Source organism: Homalodisca vitripennis, chromosome 5 (assembly GCF_021130785.1).
Source record: "Homalodisca vitripennis isolate AUS2020 chromosome 5, UT_GWSS_2.1, whole genome shotgun sequence".
Classification (NCBI taxonomy): domain Eukaryota; kingdom Metazoa; phylum Arthropoda; class Insecta; order Hemiptera; family Cicadellidae; genus Homalodisca; species Homalodisca vitripennis.
Window position 1 is genome coordinate 101,240,157 of NC_060211.1, and position 24,445 is coordinate 101,264,601.

The following is a 24,445-nucleotide window of genomic DNA, read 5'->3' on the forward strand; positions in this document are numbered from 1 at the left end:
ACGATGTCAAGTGCGGCTTAATGGATCAATTAGTGCGTTGTTGTACAAACAAGAGTACTCCTTGAAGAGTTCAAGTGCGGGTCTCAGTGTATACGTACTCGAGAGCGCAGTCTGAGAGCCAGTCAAGTTACTAAGCACAGCAACGTCGCTCTTGGATTCTAACCACAATGTAGGGTTTAGATCGTAGATGTACTGATTTCTATTCTGAAAATCTGTGCACTTTAACTTAAACTACAAAGCACCATTTTTCATCACCACAAGAAATTTAAAACCCATTATACGTTGTACTTCTACTAGTAAATTGTAGATTGTAAAACAACGTGCTTAACTGGTGTTAAACCGACGTTGAAGTGTTTTAGGAATAGCTGTTACAGACTGTCAAAATAGTCAGCTAGTGTACGAACTATGTTAACAAGAATATCCGTGAGATCCTGATGAGACATCGTGTGGTTAATTAAAATGGTAAGAATTTTCCTATCTAGAAGGCTAAGCAAGAGTTAATCACTTTAGCTAAAATTTGGACTTATTCAATTTGACTTGCTTATTTTCAGCTTTTAAAACAAATTTAAATTGTATTGTGCTAAGACAACTTAATTATCAATGGAAACATTTATATTTAGTTGCCGATATTTATTTAAACGACAAGTAAAAGCTGGTAATAAATAATTTGTTGAATGAGTGTGCGTGCTTTCTGTAGCGGTTTATAATACCTGTACAAGATCATCTCATCATTACGTGATTAATCCAGTTACTAAGAAAGCATGTCTGAATCACCGGATTCACTTGGGTGTTGGCCTCATTACAGATATTAATTACCAAATTTCATGTAAATACTGGTCGAGGACTAAATGAGTCACCTACTCAATCTAAAACATATCAAATTTGCCTAACTATATGGATTGCTCATAAGGCGTGTGAACTTCCAACAAGCGTTATAATCCTTTATTTCATCTTCTCACGTTTCTTTTACTTAGCCTCCGAGCTTTTGCTGTTTTCTTGAAGTGAATACACTACGCAGTTAGTAACTATGTCTTAATTATTGTAATGAAAACATTACAGTTCGGTACAGATATTATTTTCCTGTGTAATCAGCTCTTCTATGCACTCAATTATTGAAATACTTCGAAAAATAATATTCATCTTGGCCATCTCAAAATGCATTGTTCAGCATTGGTGTGGTATTTTTAGAAAAAAAACTTTTGCTAGAAGTTTATTCAACTTACTGATATTTTTACTTTTACATTATATCCCAGGAGCATAACAAGATTATAAGTTTATATCCTACTTGAAAATTTTCAGTCTACAAGGTTTTTTTGAAATGTCTAAAGATCCTAGATATCCATCTGCTATATTCCTATATTACTATATTCCTAAACGGCATAACACAAATCACATACACAACTAGATTTTTTTAACAAATGTTAGTAAATGATTACTAATTCAGTGTTAAAATATCCACCTTTAAATATCACAACAGTAAATTTGACGTTCATATGAAAATTTAGAAATACATACATGTAGCAATGTACTTGGAAGTTTCAAAGGTCATTTTTTAACCAGCGTTTTTTAAGCGAGAATTTGTTTTTCAGTAATTATATTTTTAGAAAAGATAAAATTATCATGATTGCGAATGATGTCTGAGACTTTCTAAACAGTAAAGTAAGCCTTATTTTAGAAACATTCTGTATTATGTCCGTATGTAACTGATATAATTAACTAATACTAGAAAGTCGGAAGCCTATTGGCGTACACATCTCATATTAATGTACTCTACCATTCTGAGAAACTTTAAAAATAGTCCTTACCGTGCGCCAACTACATGAACGTTAAAGGTGAGATATGATTACCTTAATGAGCATATAAATACGCAATAGGTAGTGTGATGTAAGAGACAATAGTAGCTGAGATTATTCAGTCCAGGAGTGAGGCACTACTGCGTGGTTGCGATACCCTGTAAGGGAACGATTGCGATGTGCAGTATGTTATTATTCCTTACGTAGGTAAATTAAATGAGACAATCGGTAATCGGGGCGGTACCGCTACGGGGCGGGGCGGTCTCTTCTGCTTCTGTAGTAACAGAGCGTGAGCTCGGCCGGCATGCTATAACTCTGACTTCATTGAACCCTCAGCTGTAAACGTTTATGACCGATACCGTAATGCTGTAAAACATCGGGCAGCCAAAACGACACAAAGGGTTCCACAGCTGTTACATCACGTACCGACCACGGAGAAGAACAAAGGTATCGACACACTTTTCTCTCGATATGAGATACAAGTTAGTTACTCTTAGATCTCAGTCATCTCTGTTCTAACTCCGGTTGAAGCCAGTCAGTACAATGCTATTCAATATTTTAAGATAACAATAAATTGTAATTGTTATATCCAAGTTTATTTCCAATTCTAGATTCCGTCATCTTTCTAATGCAACTATCTTAAAGCATTACTTGGCAGACTCTTCCACCACTCATTTGTATTTATATTCATTAGTGATTTATGTACATACGCACTGACCACAAGGTTTACATCTTTCCCTGATTGTTTGTTAAGTGACTAATAGTTTTACTTATTTTGTGATAAAAGCATTAACTTATATAATGAATGTTTGATAATTAATGATATATGCCCAGTTCGAGAATATGACTTCATTACATGTAAATTTCACAACAAATTTATTTATGTTTACGACATATCGTTGTAGTATATGATTCCAATTTTTTTACTGACTTAGTACTCAATAAACCAATGCGCTTGTTTATCTGTGTAATCGCAAAATTTAATATGATAGAATATCCAACTATTATCGTTCGTTTTCAATTTCCAAAACATTTATACAACTTATGGGAAACTAAACTATAAAGTATTGAAATATGCCGACATGATGTCCTTTAAATTTATTCATATTTGTACATACTGACACTTTAAATCATTAAAACAAAATAACATTTTTCTTGACGAGTCTTGGACAACTTTTTAACTTTTTCATGTAGTTTCAAGAATCTTTAACAGGTCGTGATGAATTTGTGAACAGAATAAAAAGTATTTAGACAACATAAAGTGTATCAGTCAGGTTTTAGTTGGTGATTTATTTAATGTCACTAGATGGAATGTATTTATTCTGAGCTGTTGAATGCGGAAGTGTACCCACGCGTCTAGCCTCGAACAAATAAACATCATATTACTCATATCATATTATATCACCTCTATCTCTCATCATATTACCTACATTGACAGTAAAGGATCAGTTCCATTGTTCAAATACAAGTTTCTCCAACCAAGTTTCTAAATCTGTTAATCTATCCATAATAGTTCGTTTTAATTGTGTGAAGAGAATGCGAAGCTCATTCATTAGGTTTTTCTGTCCCTTCATTTGGTTGGCCGATTGTGATTTTTAGCTAAAGTTTTCCTGGAACTTAACATCTGTGATTGGAGTTATCATCCACGTAGTATTATTATTTTTTATTATTTCTGTCACTGAGTAAGGATATATCATCCTATAGTAGGCTATATAAAAGACTTCAGAGGAACAAGATTTTGCTAGATTAAAACCCACTAATGCAATTATAAGGAATCCTTATATATTTGAATATTCCAAGTCAACCCACAGTCAATGTGCGTTCCGAGGAAATTTGTAAACTCGGTTTTCACTAACATTGCTACGATTATTAACGTTACATTTTTGAGCTGCTGAAAATAAAAACTTATAACAGTCTTTATTGCTTGATTGGTTTTCAAGTGGTTTTCGAGAAATTTTGAATGCATGAGTTACTGAATTATATCCTATTATACAATAAATGTAGAACTGTCAATACAAGATTTTAACTTAAAATCATCATTTGTATTAACTATAAGATTTGTGGTTTTTACTTTAAAACATAATCCTGTCGACACGTTTGATAATTTATATTAAGTTAACCTACTTTGGCATATTTTCGGGCCATACTAACTATAGCCAAAATTTCAATCCAAAACTTTAAAAACCAGTATTTGTAACTATTCGTTTTATCGTTTTGACTAGCTCTTTATTTTATAATTTTCAAGTTTCCATATCTTTTACTTGCATTAATTTTTTATCTAGAAAACTGTCCCAAAACACTCTTATTTTAACACTGCAGTAATAGGTACAACAAAGCCACACTTTTACAACTTATATATTGTAATACAATAAAAACACACTTCTGTCCATTGTATTTTAACTGATTAATGTATTATATAATATAATGAATACGGCCACACTATTTTTAACCGAGCTACGTATGTTATGTATAGCAACGTGATATATCAAACTCGACGATAGTTATATACTTGATAAAGGTTTTACGTATAAATACGTGTTTTATTGCAGACACACGACGCCATCGCATACTTACGTGTTTTTAGTATGGACACATATTGCATATTCTTTATACAAAACTAAGAAAAATCTTATCCTTTATTGTTATTCTGCTTCGTACACTCAGAAGAAAGTGAAGTCACTCCTAGAATATCAAACAGGGATATTCTTGTGTAAATGTTTAACCGTTAGCTTTGAAAGTGGTTTACGTCAAGTCATCACTTCCAAGTGCAGATAAAAGCTTCTTGTACATCAAACATAACCAGTGTGTAGACGTTTGCTTTGTGGAGAGAGCAGAACCAATCCTAACTCTGTGTCGAGGCCATGGAGTCTGTGGTATATCCACGGTGGTTGTGACTCTGTGCCTGTTTACGTCAAGTCATCACTTCCAAGTGCAGATAAAAGCTTCTTGTACATCAAACATAACCAGTGTGTAGACGTTTGCTTTGTGGAGAGAGCAGAACCAATCCTAACTCTGTGTCGAGGCCATGGAGTCTGTGGTATATCCACGGTGGTTGTGACTCTGTGCCTGTTTACGTCAAGTCATCACTTCCAAGTGCAGATAAAAGCTTCTTGTACATCAAACATAACCAGTGTGTAGACGTTTGCTTTGTGGAGAGAGCAGAACCAATCCTAACTCTGTGTCGAGGCCATGGAGTCTGTGGTATATCCACGGTGGTTGTGACTCTGTGCCTGTTTACGTCAAGTCATCACTTCCAAGTGCAGATAAAAGCTTCTTGTACATCAAACATAACCAGTGTGTAGACGTTTGCTTTGTGGAGAGAGCAGAACCAATCCTAACTCTGTGTCGAGGCCATGGAGTCTGTGGTATATCCACGGTGGTTGTGACTCTGTGCCTGTTTACGTCAAGTCATCACTTCCAAGTGCAGATAAAAGCTTCTTGTACATCAAACATAACCAGTGTGTAGACGTTTGCTTTGTGGAGAGAGCAGAACCAATCCTAACTCTGTGTCGAGGCCATGGAGTCTGTGGTATATCCACGGTGGTTGTGACTCTGTGCCTGTTTACGTCAAGTCATCACTTCCAAGTGCAGATAAAAGCATCTTGTACATCAAACATTACCAGTGTGTATACGTTTGCTTTATGGAGAGAGCAGAACCAATCCTAACTCTGTGTCGAGGCCATGGAGTCTGTGGTATATCCACGGTGGTTGTGACTCTGTGCCTGTTTACGAGGTTTGTTTTTACAGTCGTCTGTGGCTGAGAGACACGTCGCCGTGCGCTTGCAGAGAAACTGCGCATTGTCTCGCCCCAAGTGACAAGCGACTCTGTACATTTTACTGCGCAAAGTGACGAGAGGCTGGAGGTGAGGTGCGGGAGTGTCGAGGAGTGCTGCGGCTTTATTGCGGCATTGACACTTCACTTAAGTGAGAGGTGCGGCCATTAGAAGGTTAAATCAGCCGCTTTCTATGATCAAATGCTTTCTTCCAAGTGACATTTCAAAGGCTGGCGTAAACGGCTTTGGTCAACTATGGGAAACGACATTCCGACTAATAGTCTTGGAGAAATGCATTATTACCTTCAAAACTTGTTCTCAGATTCGACCTGTTGAACACTGTAAAATTATTATCACCGTAGTTAATTTAAATCCTTACTCGACACTCTTCACAACATTTACATATATTCATCTTGCTTTCATTTTGTGAGATACAATGACAACAACCATAAATTCTTTGACGATTCGTCATCTAGAATGTATTAAAGTACATAAGTAGTAACACGAAGAAACCAGTATTAGTTAACATCAGGATATTTTATTTCAAAAAAATTTAACAATCTGATAAAAAGTTCTCCGTTGGCTGAGAAATACTTTGTTCGGCATGCAAACTTTATATTCAATAACCGTATTTTTAAATACGTTTTTTACGAATTTTTGTTAGTATACCAGGTTTTTTATCAACAAAAATGCCTACGATTAGCCTTACAACAAAATGTTTCATATTTTTGTGAGTTGCATTAGTATAAACCACATACGGTTAGTTATTTTAAGATTGCCTACTTTTGCGTGGAATTATACCTTTCCTAAGTGTACCAAACTTTAAAACCTGTAAGTTACTGTGATATACCTATGTAGTTTTGACCAATCATAATTTATGGGAAGAGGCGGTACTAAATCAAAGTTGTGGTCTGTAGGACAGTGACTTGTGGCGGACAGATTACCTCATCACGAATCGAGTTTGTATAATTTATGTAGGAATGTAAGAACACCTGTACGGGCCGGAAGATTGAATAATAGTGTCATGGGATGAGCCGTGACATGAGAGGGAGGCACCGCCCGGTCTGGCCCGTGTCACTAGGATTATAGTGATACAGTCGGACACTCAAGCTATTTCATAATCACTGCCAATGCATTGAACCTATACAGAAAATGTTTTGGTTTTATTGGTTTCATCCGAGGAAATTTGAAGAATGTATCGTGTACCAAGATATTGTTAGATCACGTCGGTCCTCAAAGCTTAACTAATGTTGGTTGATGATCGATGACTGATTTAATCTGGTTCCTGTTTTAATTTATGCTAATGAATGACTCCTAATTAACAAGGTACATGATTTTTACGGGTTCGTATAGGTCTCAGGAGAACCCGTTACTTCGTATGTGTTATCGTAGGATTATGTATTAGGTATGGTGAAGTAGATCTTTATGTTTTGGTTTTAAAACTGTAGTCACATTACGATCTAAAAATGATTTGTTTCAAGGGATACCGAGAACTATGTAAATTGTTTGGTCTATTGTTCTAATACAATTGAGTTTATCAAAATGTGAGTAGACGTTTGTATTTGTATGACTTGAGATGCTTTTGAAACATCCTCTTGTATTGGACAGTATATATGCTACCATTACACGAGACCCCCCCCCCCCCCCCCGTAACAACAGAGTTTAACAGGTACAGTTCAATGGGTTTTCAGTTGTGTATTTAAATAGTCCTTTCGGCTCAATCGGAAAAAGTAGTGTGGTTTATTTTAGAAATACAGAATTCCAAATATATTTGTACCTATAAAACCATTTTTCACCAAGAGCAGCCTAGTCCCATTATAACACAATTGTAAATGTTTTAAAACCCTGAACGGCCGTCATACTGGAATGAAATAGCGTACAGAACATTGCAATGAACACAGATATATCTTTTACTAAGTATACACTTTTTTGCATTTCTTTCACCAGTTGTTGGTGATTTAACAATAACTATGGGATTCAAATGTAATGTATATCTTGAAAACCGATTGAACTACATACACATTGTTAATAATGAAATGTTTTGGAAATGTGGGAAGCATTCCAAAAAACGTTTTACATTTTCTCTAGTTTCAAACAACGGAGTGGGACTTGCCTGTACCAAGCTGGTCAACGAATATAGTAAAAACCTTTGACTAAATTAAAATTTGTGGGACGTTATCGTTATATGAATCTACATGTATAAATTATGGAACTGGGGATGGTTTTGGGCTGGGGGGTGTCATGTTCAGTGAAGTTATGTATAAATTTTACATGAGCAAAGTCTTTATACAGGGAAAATGTCTGTACAATGATTCTAAATACAAAATCCACCTAAAGTTAGTTTTTTTTTATTTCATTCCTCCACAACTTGTAAATTTTGAGTGTACAGACTATTTACCATCTCTATGACAACGCTGATGGTTAGCCTACAGGAAGCTCTAAGTTTCAATATAACAATAGTGACGAAGATCAATCGTGTTTATTTTGGTTTATTTTAACGAATGTAATTGAAAATAAATCTCATTTATTGTGTTTATCCATATTCAAACTTATTAGTGTACATTGTCTATGTGATTCACACGTTACCTAAACTGACGCTTCTTATCATCGACCTTGAAACTTAACGAGCAACACAAAGTACTCACTCATTACACACGTGTTGTAGTAAAAACTAAAATAAAATATCAGCACGACGATGAATGAGGTCCTAGGCTGTGTCGGAGACATCAGAATCTAAAACCTGAGCGACCACTTATTTCAGTACCATTCATCTTTTGTTGACTCTCTCCTTTGTCTATTTGATCCTCGAAACGCCACCGACAATTAGAAGGAGACTCTCCTAGAGAACAATGTTAGAACAATAATGGGAATTATATAACCGAAAGTTCCATCATACGAGAGGTGTCCGAGCTGACTAGTACAACCACTGGGAGGTAATGATTGGACCGAACGGTAATGAACTGTATCTGTATGTAAATGTGGATATCCCCCGGTGGCTGGAGGGTGCCAGACGGAGTGGCCACGGCCAGACAGCTGCGGTACAGATGAAAGTGGAAGAGTCAACGTCTAGTTCAGTTACCGGGCCCGGTCGCGCGCGGTCAGGCCTTTCCCTCTCGATCAGCTGACGTTAGACGTTAACATCGGTCGTGTCAGTGTCAGTGACCTTGTGTCAACATTGTGTCCATGTGACGTCACACACGTACCATGGATTGTGTCATCTTACGTAAGTGCTCTCTAACTACAATATGACAAGTAAATCATCCAATCATGGCTTTATACGGCAGTTTCATACGTAAATGATACGAATACAAATGTTTTGCCTATAACACGTGAATCACGTTTTGAATGATTATATTTTTTATTTCTAAATATTTCTGAAACTTAATGCTCCAGGATTCTGGGGTCATTTTAAGCATGCAAACTGATTTCTCGTGAAATGGGCAAAGTGATTTCCCACAAGAAAGAAACCGCCCGCAAGCCATGGTCGATATGTATAAAAATAGTTCAACGATATCAAACGATCATGTGTACTCAGATCACATATTTCTTAGCTTGATACACTAAAACTAACCGTCAGATACATAAATAACAAAACCGGTCTTGACGGAGTTGGCTGAATCTGTATTTCAATATTCTACAACAACAAATTAATATTCGAATGTAATCTGTAATCTACATTACAGATTAAATTGTAATTTTTGTGTCGTATGGTTGGTGGGTGTTAAGTATATAATAAAGCCTAGAAAAATTAAATTTTAAAATATGAGAGCATATTTGTGATAGATATTTTAAACGCTTACCAATTTGACCCTTATAAAAAAATAACGTAGCTGACGATTGGTTCCTTTCTTAAGCGAAATTTCTCTACAGCTTTTACGAAAAACAATGTAGCGTGCTTATACAATGCAAAATGTTCTCGGCTTCTATACAATTGGCTTATTTACAGCATATGTTCCACCAAGCAAACATTGTTCTGCAATGTAAGATCCTGTGTAAGCGATTGAGAGTTAGATTTTAAACAGAGGTACCGAATCTTTCCGAAACTGTTGCTTGTTAATGGAGCCGAGCTACAAACTTCAAAATTTAGACAGCCAGATGGTGAATAGCGACGATTAGATCTCCTATTTACCTTTATAATTGCGAAATTCGGACTCTAGATTACGATTAGTGATTATATGGAACATATGAGTTAATTTATTAAATTTTCTTTATTGTTACTTAACATAATTCTCATTGGATATGTTTAACTATATATCCCATAAGTAGTCTATTTAATAACTTATATTAGGCAGACAGGCAGAAAGGACATTTTTCAGCTTTTTACTAACGCTCTGCAAATTTGTACGTTACTAAAAGAGTCGTTGACGGTTTGGAATTGTTCTGGAAGAAAACTATCATACAATATATACTATATATCAATGGTCTTAACTGGTGATTATCTTTGGAATGGTGATAATTATTAAAATCATGCTGTTCCAAAATGTCATTATTAGTATAAAATGTATAAAAAATGTTAACTATTAAAAGATTTTAGAGGTTTATGCGAGATTTCAATCTCATCTGTAATACTCATATTGAGTAATCTCTACATTCAATAAGGTGGAAGTTTTAGATACAGCGGTAATATCGCAGTGAAGACTTGCAGTTTCGAAAGCAATCTGAATTATGATGTTTAAACAGCTTTCTAAAAACGTTCCCTCTATCATTACTGATTTGCCTCCATGGCGAACTGTAATGATTGCGATGTCACAATAATTGTAATTGGCACTTGAGTCGACCTCCGCGCCGCGGGGTGTTCGTTCCATATATTTATTTCGATTTATATTAAAGTGACACACTGTAGCATTCGCATACATTTCATAACGAGTGCAGATCTTATATGTTAGATTTTACTGTTGCTAAAAGATATTTACCGTTGTGATTTTTATTTTGCTCTCGTGCGTTTTGCTACACCACTAACCTTTAGTAGTACAGTTTCTTTAGACATAACGTAGCTATGGTGGAAGGGGCGAGTCACTGCGTATGTTGAGTTTAGCTCCAGTTCACCTTCCTCTTAGTGTAGCGTCCGGAGAGTTTAGCTCCAGTTCACCTTCCTTTTAGTGTAGCGTCCGGAGACTGACACTGTCACAGACTTGATTCCTGGAATCTGGAATCGTGTTTATTCAAATTCAAATATTCTTTATTGCAGTAGACAATTGTTTACATATTGTATTGCATGCGTCTAAATTATTCTAATACAAGTTGAGTTTTAAAACATCAATTTTAACAATGTTACATTAATTAAACATTCTTTTACAATCTTCAGCACAAAAATGTTATCCATTTCGGCAACAGAGTTAACAAAGTAATTTTATCATTCCCAGCGATTTGTCATGAACTCGTCAACGGAATAAAACGCATTCGACACTAAAAGATCTCGTAATCGAGCATTGAAACGTTTCTTTGTTGCCAGTTCTTTGATGCATTCCGGGATTCTGTTGATCACTTAACACCAACCTGCGATGGAAGTTGTTCATAAGCCATCGTTCTGTAAGACTGAACTCTCAGGTTGTCCCTTCCCCTCGTATTATATCCGTGGACGTCACTACCATGTGTCAATTCGCATTTGTATCTACAATACAGGGCAACTTCCAGGATATAGAGTCAGTAATCCCAAACTCCTGAAGGAATCTCTACAAGACTCTCTAAATTTTAAATTTGCGATGATTCTGACTGCCTTCTTTTGTAGCCGAAAGGCTCTTTCAAATTTGTATTTTGCGCAGCCACCCCACAATCTTATTCTATAAGAAATTGTAAGAAAATATAGTGTGGGTATACTAGCCCTTAATAGGCCATTTTAAGTTGAAGGCCGATTCATCTGAAGAGATCCAAAAAAGTCGTCTCAAAATCTGTGCAACGTTTCAAAATCTCTACAGAGGAACATGACTCCAGATTCCAGGATGTGACAGCATCAGATTCTAGACGTTTCACAAGAGGAAGGTGAACTAGAGCTATATGGTAAACTAAATACTGATATGGTCACTTTCTGAATATTTATCCTTTATGTTACAATTAATGGGCGTTAAACTCCTTCACAGCCTTCACAATCAAGGTTTTTACTTTATTATCTAATTAAAATAGACATGAAAATAAAAATTAATACAATTGTAACTAATAAAATATTACTTTTTACGCATAGAAAAACTGAGAAACTTAATTTAGATGGAGTTTTAATGACTCCTGACTGAATGCTTGAAAAAGCATATTTTAAATATTTTAATTAATGAAAATCTCGTACTCCTGTTAATCTAACGGTAATATACCATAATCGTGTCTCAAGGTATTGTGTATAAACATATTTCAGCATTCAACCAGTTACGTTATAATTTTGTCTCCCATTTTTGTACTACTGTTACAGTACGGTACCATACATAACCTTGTCTTAAAGTATATACCACAACATTTATGTCAGTGTGCATTCAGTCAGTTACGTTACAATGTATCTCATTTTTAGTACTAATGGTACCATAACCTTGTGTTTAAAGTATATACAATACAATTTATGTCAGTGTGCATTCAGTCAGTTACGTTATAATGTAGGTATCTCATTTTAGTACTAATGGTACCATAACCTTGTGTTTAAGTATATACAATAAAATTTATGTCAGTGTGCATTCAGTCAGTTACGTTATAATGTATCTCATTTTAGTACTAATGGTACCATAACCTTGTGTTTAAGTATATACAATAAAATTTATGTCAGTGTGCATTCAGTCAGTTACGTTATAATGTATCTCATTTTAGTACTAATGGTACCATAACCTTGTGTTTAAGTATATACAATAAAATTTATGTCAGTGTGCATTCAGTCAGTTACGTTATAATGTATCTCATTTTAGTACTAATGGTATCATAACCTTGTGTTTAAGTATATACAATAAAATTTATGTCAGTGTGCATTCAGTCAGTTACGTTATAATGTATCTCATTTTAGTACTAATGGTACCATAACCTTGTGTTAAAGTATATACAATAAAATTTATGTCAGTGTGCATTCAGTCAGTTACGTTATAATGTATCTCATTTTAGTACTAATGGTACCATAACCTTGTGTTTAAGTATATACAATAAAATTTATGTCAGTGTGCATTCAGTCAGTTACGTTACAATGTATCTCATTTTGGTACTGATGCTACCATAACCTTGTCTCAAAGTATATACAACATATAACTCGGTGAGTAATAAGTTATGTTAAAGGTTATGTGTGTATTGTGCAATAACCTTGTTTCAAAGTATATACAACATATAACTCGGTGAGTAATAAGTTATGTTAAAGGTTATGTGTGTATTGTGCAATAACCTTGTTTCAAAGTATATACAACATATAACTCGGTGAGTAATAAGTTATGTTAAAGGTTATGTGTGTATTGTGCAATAACCTTGTTTCAAAGTATATACAACATATAACTCGGTGAGTAATAAGTTATGTTAAAGGTTATGTGTGTATTGTGCAATAACCTTGTCTCAAAGTGTACAAAATAACACATATTTCAATGAGCGTGCAAGTCAGCTACGTTACAATGTATCTCATTTTTGTACTAATGGTACCATAACCTTGTGTTTAAGTATATACAATAAAATTTATGTCAGTGTGCATTCAGTCAGTTACTTTATAATGTATTTCATTTTGGTACTGATGCTACCATAACCTTGTCTCAAAGTATATACAACATATAACTCGCTGAGCATTAAGTTATGTTAAAGGTTATGTGTGTATTGTGCAATAACCTTGTTTCAAAGTGTACAAAATAACACATATTTCAATGAGCGTGCAAGTCAGCTACGTTACAATGTCGTATATCATTCTGCTTTTGTATGAATAACATTAATAGTACCTATGGACGTGTTACTAATAAAATTGCATGCAATTTCAAAATTGCTATGATGTGCTTTTAAATTTATTTCTTCAACAATTTTAGCCTTATTAATTATTTTTAATTACATTAAACTAAAACTGTTTTTTAAGAAATCGTATGATCTCGCTTGATTTTATAAGTACAGGTTGTGTATTCATAGTTCCTGATAATTTTTTAAAGATTCAAAACAATTGTTTGATAATACTACAGGACGTACCTCCTACATTATAGATTATTATTATTTTAATGCATTATGTTTGAAAGAAAACAGGGACATAAAAGGAAATAAAACAAGTTGTAAATTACTATTTACATTTAACTATAAACATTTAGAAATTCGCGAACTGAACTGTCACGCGCATTGCGTAGGTGCGGCTAGAAAGCGCTGACAGGCAGGGAGTATCGACAGCTGACGAGTCTAGGCTCTGCAGCCGCAACTGTCGTCTATCAGATTACTCCAGTGTTGCTAATTAAGCTATTAATGTTTTCCCACGACTTCTCGGGTTGACCGCTGACATGTACCTCGCCCCTTTCCCCACCCCTCATCATACATTATAAGAACCACTTTCTCCTTCATTGGCCGGTCCTTGCCCTCTCTGCGACTTACCAGATACGTCAATATCCGATGTAACATTCATATTTCGGCGAGCGTTTCCTGGAAGAAAGTTCTGGTTGCTTTTACTTCGCTACCCCACGCTCTGTGACTGGAAATGGTAGAGCAAGATGATGGGTTATCAAAAGTTTCGCACCAAACAGAACCAAAATGTCATTGCAATTTCATGCCAAACTATTTTAAGTACGTGCGTGCAAAGTAAATTGATTTACTATTCATATAGACGATGCAATTGCAAAAAAATAAACTTATAAACGCCAGAAGAAACGTTCATTTCTGGCTGGTTTATATCTTCCAGTTGAACCCACACTTGGTACAGCAAAACCGATGTCACGTAAAAATGGACAACCCCTTGAATGTCAAGAAGCGGCACGTCACTGACCCCGAATGTCGAGATATATTAGTGCAAGGGTATATCTATAGGTCTAGTCTACTGTGGGGGATGACCATTTGAACAGGTGGAGCTCCTTAAGTGTTAAATGCAGTTCCTGGCGTAGACATAAGCGCCTTCATGGATTTCAGCAGGAGGCGGCCCTACCAACAACTTTAACTACCCTGAATATCCTGTCCCGCCGGTCAGCAGCGCAAAATTCCTTTTAGGACCAAGTGCAATGATAGCTTCCTCAGCTTTTTTGTCCGGAGAAACATACATACCGGTACCTGAAATGTCTTCACATATAATCAGACATTACGTTATGACAGTAAATAAGTTCTGACTATTATTTTAAACGATGTAGCGCATGCAGTGATATAAATTGACAACGGAAAAATTATATAAATTACTGACTATATGTACCGTGTATGAGCCGGGAGAAAAACTATAAAGCCGGCATGTTGTAAAGACAATTAATTACCGCCAGCGGGAGGTCGGCGTGTGTGGGCATGGGAGGGGAAGGGACGGGGAAAGTTAGGTAAGCGTTGCGGCAGATGACACAACCGTATTCACACACATATCTCTGTGCCAGTGTATGCAATAAATGACTAGATTTCATCTACCAAAATGTTACATGATCATTTTATTGCATTTCGTGTAGCGTATATTTGGTGACTGTTATAAAGGCATTCGCTATCTCAGACTTTCTATGATGGTAGATTGTATAATAAACAAATATTACATCTATGAAGTAATAACTATATTATTCTCTTTGATTTTTTATATTTTTATTTTTTGTGAAATTGAAAATGACTTTTTTAGCTTTACTTTAGTAATGGGGTGTCCACTCACCCTACATCCCAATGATCCTCATATAACGATACTCTGCTCACTGATCATTAAACAATAACATCCGACCGGTGAGACAGAGAATTAAGAGAGTCAAAAATATACTTGAGCGTATAAATACATGTGGATGGTTCTGTTGTTATAATCACTGATACACTGGGTCATTGCTTCTCAATGACCGGGTAATCCACGTAAAGATTTCTTCGACTCAACCTCAATAAATACGTTAGTGCAGCCTCTGTAAGTATTCTCGACAGCAGTGCCACTGTTATCGTTGATTTTTCCTTAAGAATTCTGTCCGTAGAATCCACATATTCACGATTCACATAAAATGTGTCCCTGCCTTTCTGAACAACTCAGTAAGAAAGCTTACGTGTTCAAAGAACAGTTTGTATAATTTATAGATTATAGTAATCAAATTCTATACGATGTATTTTTAATGGTTCTGCAGATCCTAATCTAACAAAAAAATATGTACTTAAGAATTAAAGATTAACATAGATGGCTGTGACAATATTTATATTGGACAAACAAAAAGAACAATAAAAACAAGATTCAAAGAGCATTTATCACACACAAAATATGGAAGAGTTAACAAATCTGCTGTAGCCAAGCACTGCATTGAATCGAGACACAGAACATCAATTAAAAATCTAAAATTATTAAAGAAGTAAAAAAAACCAATGAACTTAAATGCTTGGGAAACACTACCCGTAAACCGAAATAAAGAAATTCGTTCTTCTCAATTTATTCAAAAATTAAACTGTAGTCATATCTAATTTTTCATACTGGCTGAAATATTTCCAAAGTTTTTGTATTTGCATATTTACACCATATGGTATTTTAATATTAAGTGTAATAAAAATAATGTAAATATTTATTTGTGGACTCGCCCGATGATGAAACCTATGGTTTCGAAAGGCCTCGTCCAAAAAATAAACCATTTGGAAAAGTATTGTTTTTATTAACATTTAGTAATACTAACTTAGTTGTTTTGAGGTCAAGATTATGTGTAGTTTAATTTTATTCAACCTTTAATCATTACCATTCATACGTGTAAATGGCTCTGTTTTAATAAATAATAAAATTAACCTAACCTAAGTTGTACTGCAGGTTCAAAAAAGGACATCGGTTCTGATAATATTAAGTTAAGATTTTAACGGACAGTTTTCTTTGAAGGAATCTACTAAACTAATATCACGAGTGGGTGAATGTAATATCGTATAATATGAATATCGTATATGGATATAATATGTGTCCTAATATCGTAAGTAAATCGGCTTCCTTCCTTTGGGAGCCATTACCTGAGTCAAAATTATATTTTTTTGTTGATTCCTAGTAATATGTCCTCAACATATGTTTAGAGGCCTAAGTGTCTTTATCCATATTGGTAAAATAAGCATTGTAGGAGAATATATGCTTTTAAGTTTTCTTTTAAATATGAAGGTAATGAAATGGTCCAACACGAAGGAACTTCTCATATTTCGGGAAATAACAGAATAATTGCCGTTGAAATACGAGTATGTAACATTTATTAAAGTATTTGGATGAGTTCATGAGTTCATTCATTATATTTTTTAAATAATTTATCTTTAAAAAGGTTTTAACTTTCTTATTGTGAAATATAATTCGAGGTAGGCGAGGTAATTACTTATTGACCTCGAGGCCTCTAATAGTGGCCGAGAAGACATCTCTAAAGTACACCTGCCTACACTAACATACACTTTAAACATGTGATTTCGGTTAGTATTTTTTTTAAACACATAGAATGTATTTAAATTACAGTTTCCAAGATACCTCTTACCTCCTGGATATTTCTTGAATGTCGCCATACAACCGTTCACCATCAATAACTAACAGAACTGTCTGCTCTTAATCGAGTCATCGTTAAATATAATCTTTTAGTTTTAATCATTTTAATCAATATAGTTTTAATCATTTTAATATTTATAGTTTTGGTACAACCAATAAAGATTTGAAAAATCTGCCTAATACATGTGTTGCTATCTGTATTGTCTGAAAAGACGTTGCTTTAAGTTTGTCTGTCATTTAATGATTTGTTTACTAACAATAATCTGTGTACATAAGAGCATATTCACGTTACTATGGTACATTTTTAATAGCTTTTAGTGCATTGTTATAAATATTATTTTCAGAACATTAAATCGCTTTTACGTAAATTTGGTTCTACAATTGAACTCTCGATAAAGCCTGTTTTAAAATTTAGATTTTGATATATTATTTTTAAATTTTTAATCTAGTTACGTGTAAAATATTAGTGGTGTTTGTGTACTGAAAGGCAAAATAAGTGTTAAAATAAAGTAAAACCGTCATGTAGCCGATTGACATCGCTATGTACTCCGTTAGCAATGAGTAAGTCGGATTCTCTCGAGATTGAAGATAGGGTTTAATGTCTAATCCACAATGTTATTCATGACTTGTACACTCGCAAGTCGTGCCGTCAGGTTTATTTCACGGAGCAGATTATGAGACTGGAGGAGGAGTGGAGAGAAACACGTGTTAGTTTCTCCCACGTGTATTTAACACTCACGACACAAGTTGTCACGTGACCTTTGTGACCGCCATGCTCCATCGCGCTCCTACATGCATACAACTACATTAGTTTCCACAAATCACCGTTTCTCATTTCATCGTAGAGGTGCTGTTCTCTTGTTAATCTCATGAATGTTGTAGCGGTGGAGTACTAAGACCCCAAATATGGTTATAAGAAAACATGTGAGCAGAGCTACGAGATGGAAGTTACTCGTGGTTTTCTTAATAACTCTACACTAGAGGAAGGAATGTGTATGAATTGTAGAGTTAATGTGGTGTAATTCTACATTATATTCCTCTCGGATACAGAATGTCCGAGTGGAATGTAGTGTAACTTTAGAACACATTTTACCAAGGGAAAGAATGTTTGTCTGCATCGTCCTGTAACTTTGTTGCTGGAATATTGCGGTCGACTTCTTCATCACGTATAAAATCTTGCCTCATTATGATTTACCCTTCTTCGGATACCGGTCGAACCTTTGTTTTTTGGAATTTTCAGCCTTGCTCTGAACCAAGTAGACAGAACTAGATAAAAGATAGTGGGAGAAATTAAGTTGGTGCATGAGCTAACTTATTCGGTACTTAGATTAGTGGTTATGCAGTATTGACTGTCAAGGAAGTCATTGCTGAAATTTTTACTTTTTATAAACATTTCAAGTGTAAGAAGAAAGTAGACTAACGTATCTGGACTTTTTCGGGACATAGATAGACGAAACGGCCAAGGACTAAGCACGCGTGTGCGAATAATTTGAGGTTGATTAACTTAGTCGCTGGGCTGTCCACACGTTGTTAATCCGAGAACCGTCGCTGGCGATCTTATTAGCCTCTCACCTATTTCAAGTAAAACCGGGAAACGAAAACATCGCCCGGCAATCTCGAGATCGCTATCGATCTGATTGAAAGACCCGTTCAGAGTTCAGATGGGACGATAACTGTGTAAACTAGTCGCCCGCCCACCAGGTTGCCGGTTGAGGAGCGATCAAGCTGCCCCGTTTGTTATCATCTGCACCTGGAGTCAGACATTGAGGCTCCACCATCTATTTCACAGTTTATATTCAACCTAGTTTTTGGCTCTAGATGCCTTCTTACAATTTCTAGGACGACACAGTTCACGTTCAGTTGTGTCTAAACCAACTATCGATTAATCAGTATGAAGTCAGGTCGTTGGGCTCCTACATACAGAAATTTTTCGTCGCCTTCAATAAACGGAGGTAATTGATATGCACAGTAATTGCTACAAAAATATAGCTGGAACGTCACATTCTTAACTTGTAATAATGTAGAATGTGCAATGTGAGCTTAAAGTATAGATACACTCTGTTTACCTTTTGATGGATAAAGATGGAAGGATGGAACTCGGGATACCTTTCTAGGAAATAGAAGTGAACTTTTTTTGTCATTTTTACAACTTTTTATGGATAATCTTTATCCATAAAAAACCAAACAGAGTATATCCATACTTTTAACTAACACTGTATAATAGAACTGCCGTCAAGTTACATCATCTTGGAGAGTCGGTGTCTCAGGACGAAGACTTCTCAGTGAGTGAAATAATAAGGAATCACTAATAGGATCTTTGGAAATAACCATATACACCTCAGTAAGTGGGTAAGGATGATCACAAGAGCTTTAGGAACCGAGCGGAGCCAAGTCTACTTCTCAGAAGTGTGGAAATTCAGTAAATTAAACGAGGTTGGTACCCTTAACCACCGCATATCTCTCCATTCATGCTTGCAACTGACGTACAGAATCTTATCAGAAGTACGATTGAAATCGTTCCAGCATCAGTGAACTCGAAAACGTTTCACACAGTCTGGTATGGTTAAGAATGCTGCATGAGTTTTGTGGAATTGGATAAGGATGAAGTAGCAGGGGATTATAAATGCTACCAGCATCAATAATTTAATAATGCAAAAATTATTAAAAGATACAAAAATCATTTTGGAAAATTCTTCTAGGTGTTACTGTTAATGTTAGTATCCCATTTTTAACTAAAAGTAATTTGACATACTTAGAAAGTTTTGAAAGCATTCGTTTCCATGCGTCAATATTTTTATGAAATTTCGAGAGAAACCTTAGAGTGTAAACATATTTGAACACGGAAAAATAATGAATATGGATTGAAAGTACTTCTGTCTATTCGTTACCCCTGTGCTTGTTTCATTTTATATTAAATTTAATGATATCATAGTCTACTTCCAATTTAAATAAAAAGTGTTACGTATATTTCGCTAAAGGATTCCTGAACCATCTATAATTTTAGATTGGGTTCTGTTGATAGCGGCGTTTGTTACGCTGCTTTCTACGCTGCTATTAAATTGGCATTACAATTGTCTGGTTTGCTATTGACAACGAGGTCAGGTTGATTCTAGTTATATGTATTGCTTTCCAAAACCTTTTGGTAAGCTACCCCTCATCGTAATCGCATTTAAATGAAAAATTCGTCTGAGAAACCATCTCGTCACCAAGTTGTTTCCCATTTTCTCACAATATATCAGCACTATTCAGTCTTAATTTCGTTTCTTTGTTCTATGGAATAATAGGAATGGAATAATTTTACTTTGGAGACTGGCAATACTGCGGTTAGGGAAGAATTAGAAAGTCTCCAAAGTTTATGGTGAAGGAATGGATTACCATAAACAGATCAGTGACAGCTGACCCAAACAAACAGTGAGTGTATAAAATGGCGCGACGTAAAGCTTTGCATAGTAGTGAAATTGATAGATATATTGACAATAACGGATATATGTTAAGTGACAGTGTCAGTCTTCATGGTGAAGTGGGTTCTCATCATAATTTCGAGGAAGTAGTCGAGCGTGATTAGAATTTAGTGCTGGGGAATCTGACAATGCTAATGCCCCTTCTATCATTTTTGTTTTATATTTGTATAAAATATACAAATGGATTTAATTGTTTTTTATTGTGTCTTTGTCTGTTTATATTTTTAAATTAACATAAACTAACAAAACTAATATAAACTATAATTATTTTTAAGATACAATTGTGTTTATGATTAAAATATAATAATAATAAAGTATCTTTAAGTAAAAAAATTCATGTTTATTTTGTAATTAACAGTCAGCGTGCGCATGCAGTCCAGGGTAGCCACCCTCAACATGAGTCAGCCATCAGCGGGGACTTGCAGCTGTCACTTCCGTAGTATTGCAAAACTTTCCCAGCGGCCTTTGCATGAACTGTATGTCTTTGGTGTTGCACCAAGTTGGGTCATGCCACCCATCATAAAGTACGTTAACAAGATAACCATTCTCTGAAGGGGGGTTCTGTGTGATGGATCTCTCTGGCACTGCGCATGCGTGTGTGCACGCGTACTCCGACAGCGACACCAGTGCCAGTGGCACGCTACGCCGCGCCGCGCCGCGCCCAGTGAAAGCAGCCACACTTTCATTCATCCACGAAGGAGTGGCACCTATAAAACACACTCCTGCTCTTGTATTGTTCCTGAGGCACGGCTCGGACTAATACACTGACATAATGCGGAACGGTACCGACACAGGACGTGCAGGCCTACCGTAAACCTCGATGACCTTCCGTCCGTGAACGATAAAACTCTGGCTCATTATCACTTAGGAGTAGTTTATGTTCGGTTTAATGCTTCCTCCCTAGGTTACCGGGAGATTGCGTTAGGAGCAATCCAGTTCGCTTGATTTTGCGTGACTACTGGCTTACGGAAGACACGGATTTTGTAGGAAGTTTCACGCCGTTCTACTTATAATATGCTGTGTGAAAGTCTCATGTAATGAGCAATATAACTAGTAGTATAGGGTATTAATCACGTATTGTATTTGTCTCGGTACATTACAACCTTTCTGTCAATATGGGTTCGTGCAGTATTTTTATAGTAAACAAATTTAAATCATTCAATAATTTCATTAACAATTTTCCAAGCAAAAGTAGATACACTAATTTCGAACTGTATTCTCTATTTGTGTCGAAAATTTCGAACATATTATATGTTTAATCAGTTTTACCTAGGTTTATCCGGAATAATTTATTCGTCTAATGAATAAGATCCTCTTTTAAGATAGGCTTATTTTTCTACGAAATATGCTGCTTCTACACAAACCCAGCTTCAGAGGCGTATCGAAGCCGAAACAGGTCACAACGCAAAGTTAAAAAAACTTAGGTTCATAGCAACGACAGAAACGTGTTTTGGTCAAAATCACTTAAAGTGATGAATCCCAAAAGGGGTGGATGAAGATGGCAAGAAAAAATGTTTTCCATAAACTGTACTCCATTTTACGAAACATCTTGTTTGGCGAATTAACATCTTTCAAGTACAATAACCCGAAGGAGGTAATGTGTAAGTTGTGTAGGAAATTTAAAGTAGTTTACTTTACTTTGAATCAAATATTAAAAGGTTATGTCATAAATGAATAAGTACGGTAATGAACATGTAAAAGAGCAAACTATTAAGTCAATAAAATACATTAAGTAATCCTTTTCGCGTTTGAACTGCAGTGTTGTATGGTCGAGTAGGGTATATGAATTCGACATCTGTTTCATTAGCAGGACATTCAAAGTAGTATGAAAATTTTAGTTGCTGTAATGAAATGGTGTTAGCCAGTAATATTGTTTTATTTAAATTAATACAAAGGTTGTGTCTTTCAGTAAAACAATATTAAACAAATGTATGAGTACAGTATATAACATTACATTTGTGTGTGCTTACAGTAGCTTTATATTATAAAAATGAAGATACATCTCAGTTTAGCTAAATCTATATTGTCCTTCTTGCACTGCAAGGAAGAAACAAAATCCTTTTAAGAGTATTCTATTGTAAGACATAGTTTTGAAGCTCTTAATCGTGGTGTCCTTCATAATTACCCAGTTTCTAATATGCGTATTGTAAAATATGGATGGCGGCGTAGGGTGACTTTTGGCATCTGGATTTGTCGTAAGCAAAATGGTATTAAATGACACACTACACTGGTGCATTTAATATTAACCCCGAGTAACTCTTTCCCTAAATAAAATGCCCTACATGTTTATTCTTTGAGTAATTAGGGGAGGAAAGATGTTATGTTTACACTTGTCCAAAAATTTAAACGTACTGTAAATTTGAATTTATGAAGAGAACCCCTTATTTAAAACGATAGTCTTCCTGAGTAAATATCAGTGCACCTACATACTCATGCAAGTCTTTCACTAAACTATGTAGAGAGTGTGGGAGACAAACCGTTCTAACATTTATATTCCACATATATTCTATATTGTTGGTCAAAGAGGAAGCTGAGTTCGATTGTCTGCCATGAAACGTGAGTGCTGCGACAGGATCGAGCTAGTAGGAGGATGCGCGTCTCCGAGTACAAGGTTCACAACGTTGTCCGTGAATTAAACACTGTAAGGCTTAATGAGTGTAGTTGGTGATTGTGGTTGATGTGTTGAGGATGATTAATGGCCCAGTGCAGGATGTGAGTGTGAGAGGAGGTGCCGGAGGTGACGGGGTCAACAGCCCCAGAGTACGGGACGGTGGCGGTATTGTCCTAGAGCCGACACCCCACTGGCGATATCCCACATCTCTCAGCTGCAGCCTTCTGCGAAATTCATTGACCTCGGCCACGCCAGGGTTCGTCGTTGAGCATCGGTTGACTGGAATCAATTGGTGGAATGATCCTACAAAGAAGGTCGGACCGTAAAGAATTTAAGATACCAGGGGTAATAAAATCTAAATTCCTGAATTATCTAGCGTCCACACTAAACTCTTGAAAGTTGTCAAGAATGGCAAAAGGAGAAATTCTGTATTAGAAAGTAGAATGCAGCTGGGTATCAATATAACCGGATCTCCACGGTTCGTGGTTTGGACTTTACAGTTGCAATTAATATTTTAACTCGGTTGATCTTCAATATTGTGAAAGGGGGACTCCATCAACAAACATCAGTCCAAGTGGGAATTGCGGTTATCGCAAGATAACCGATTCAAGCAAGGCAAAGTTTGGATGCACCTTGAATGTATAAACGCTGAGCGGCTCTGTCCAGGCAATCAGCCGCCTATTCTTCACAAATGGACTGCTGACACTAAAATACATACGATAATATCATTAAACAGACTAATCTCGACTATTATGAGTACCAGAAGTAGAGTATTGTACATTTTCATCACTAATAGAAGAAAAGTCTTAACAGACTATATGAATGGAGTTATGGCCAGGCCTAAGCCGGACGACAACGTTGTGCAATTTCTTTAGCAGAATAAATGTGTAGAAACAAAAAAAAAACAATAAATATGAAAGTATTCCCAACAAGATAAGATTTTTCACACTTGGTTGATAATTTCACGAATGAAAAGAAGCTAAAGTTCCCATTGCAGTGAGTTCTTAAAGAACGTTTTCCCTTGCTTTCGGAGTGATCCCTTCAATATAGGTAAGGGCCATCTCCTGTCGAGATCCAATTAGTAGTAATAACGGGCTCTTTCTCTCAGTCAAGTCACCTTGGAAATATGGGGAACTCGCCCTTTTCCAGCCTCTTCCTTTCAAAGTGACTAGAGCAAGGTACTTCTTCATTTTTAGGCTAGCAACAGCTTTCCACCCACTCCATCAGTCATTCTCCTCAATAAACTAGACGTATATATCAAACGT

The 24,445-nt window shown here is 35.7% G+C and overlaps 1 protein-coding gene across 1 annotated transcript in view; it reads left to right on the plus strand.

Annotated features, from left to right (window-relative positions):
* Nucleotides 1-24,445, plus strand: part of LOC124362567 (rho GTPase-activating protein 20-like) — a 316,435-nt gene that overhangs the window by 69,391 nt on the left and 222,599 nt on the right. The window lies entirely within an intron of this gene.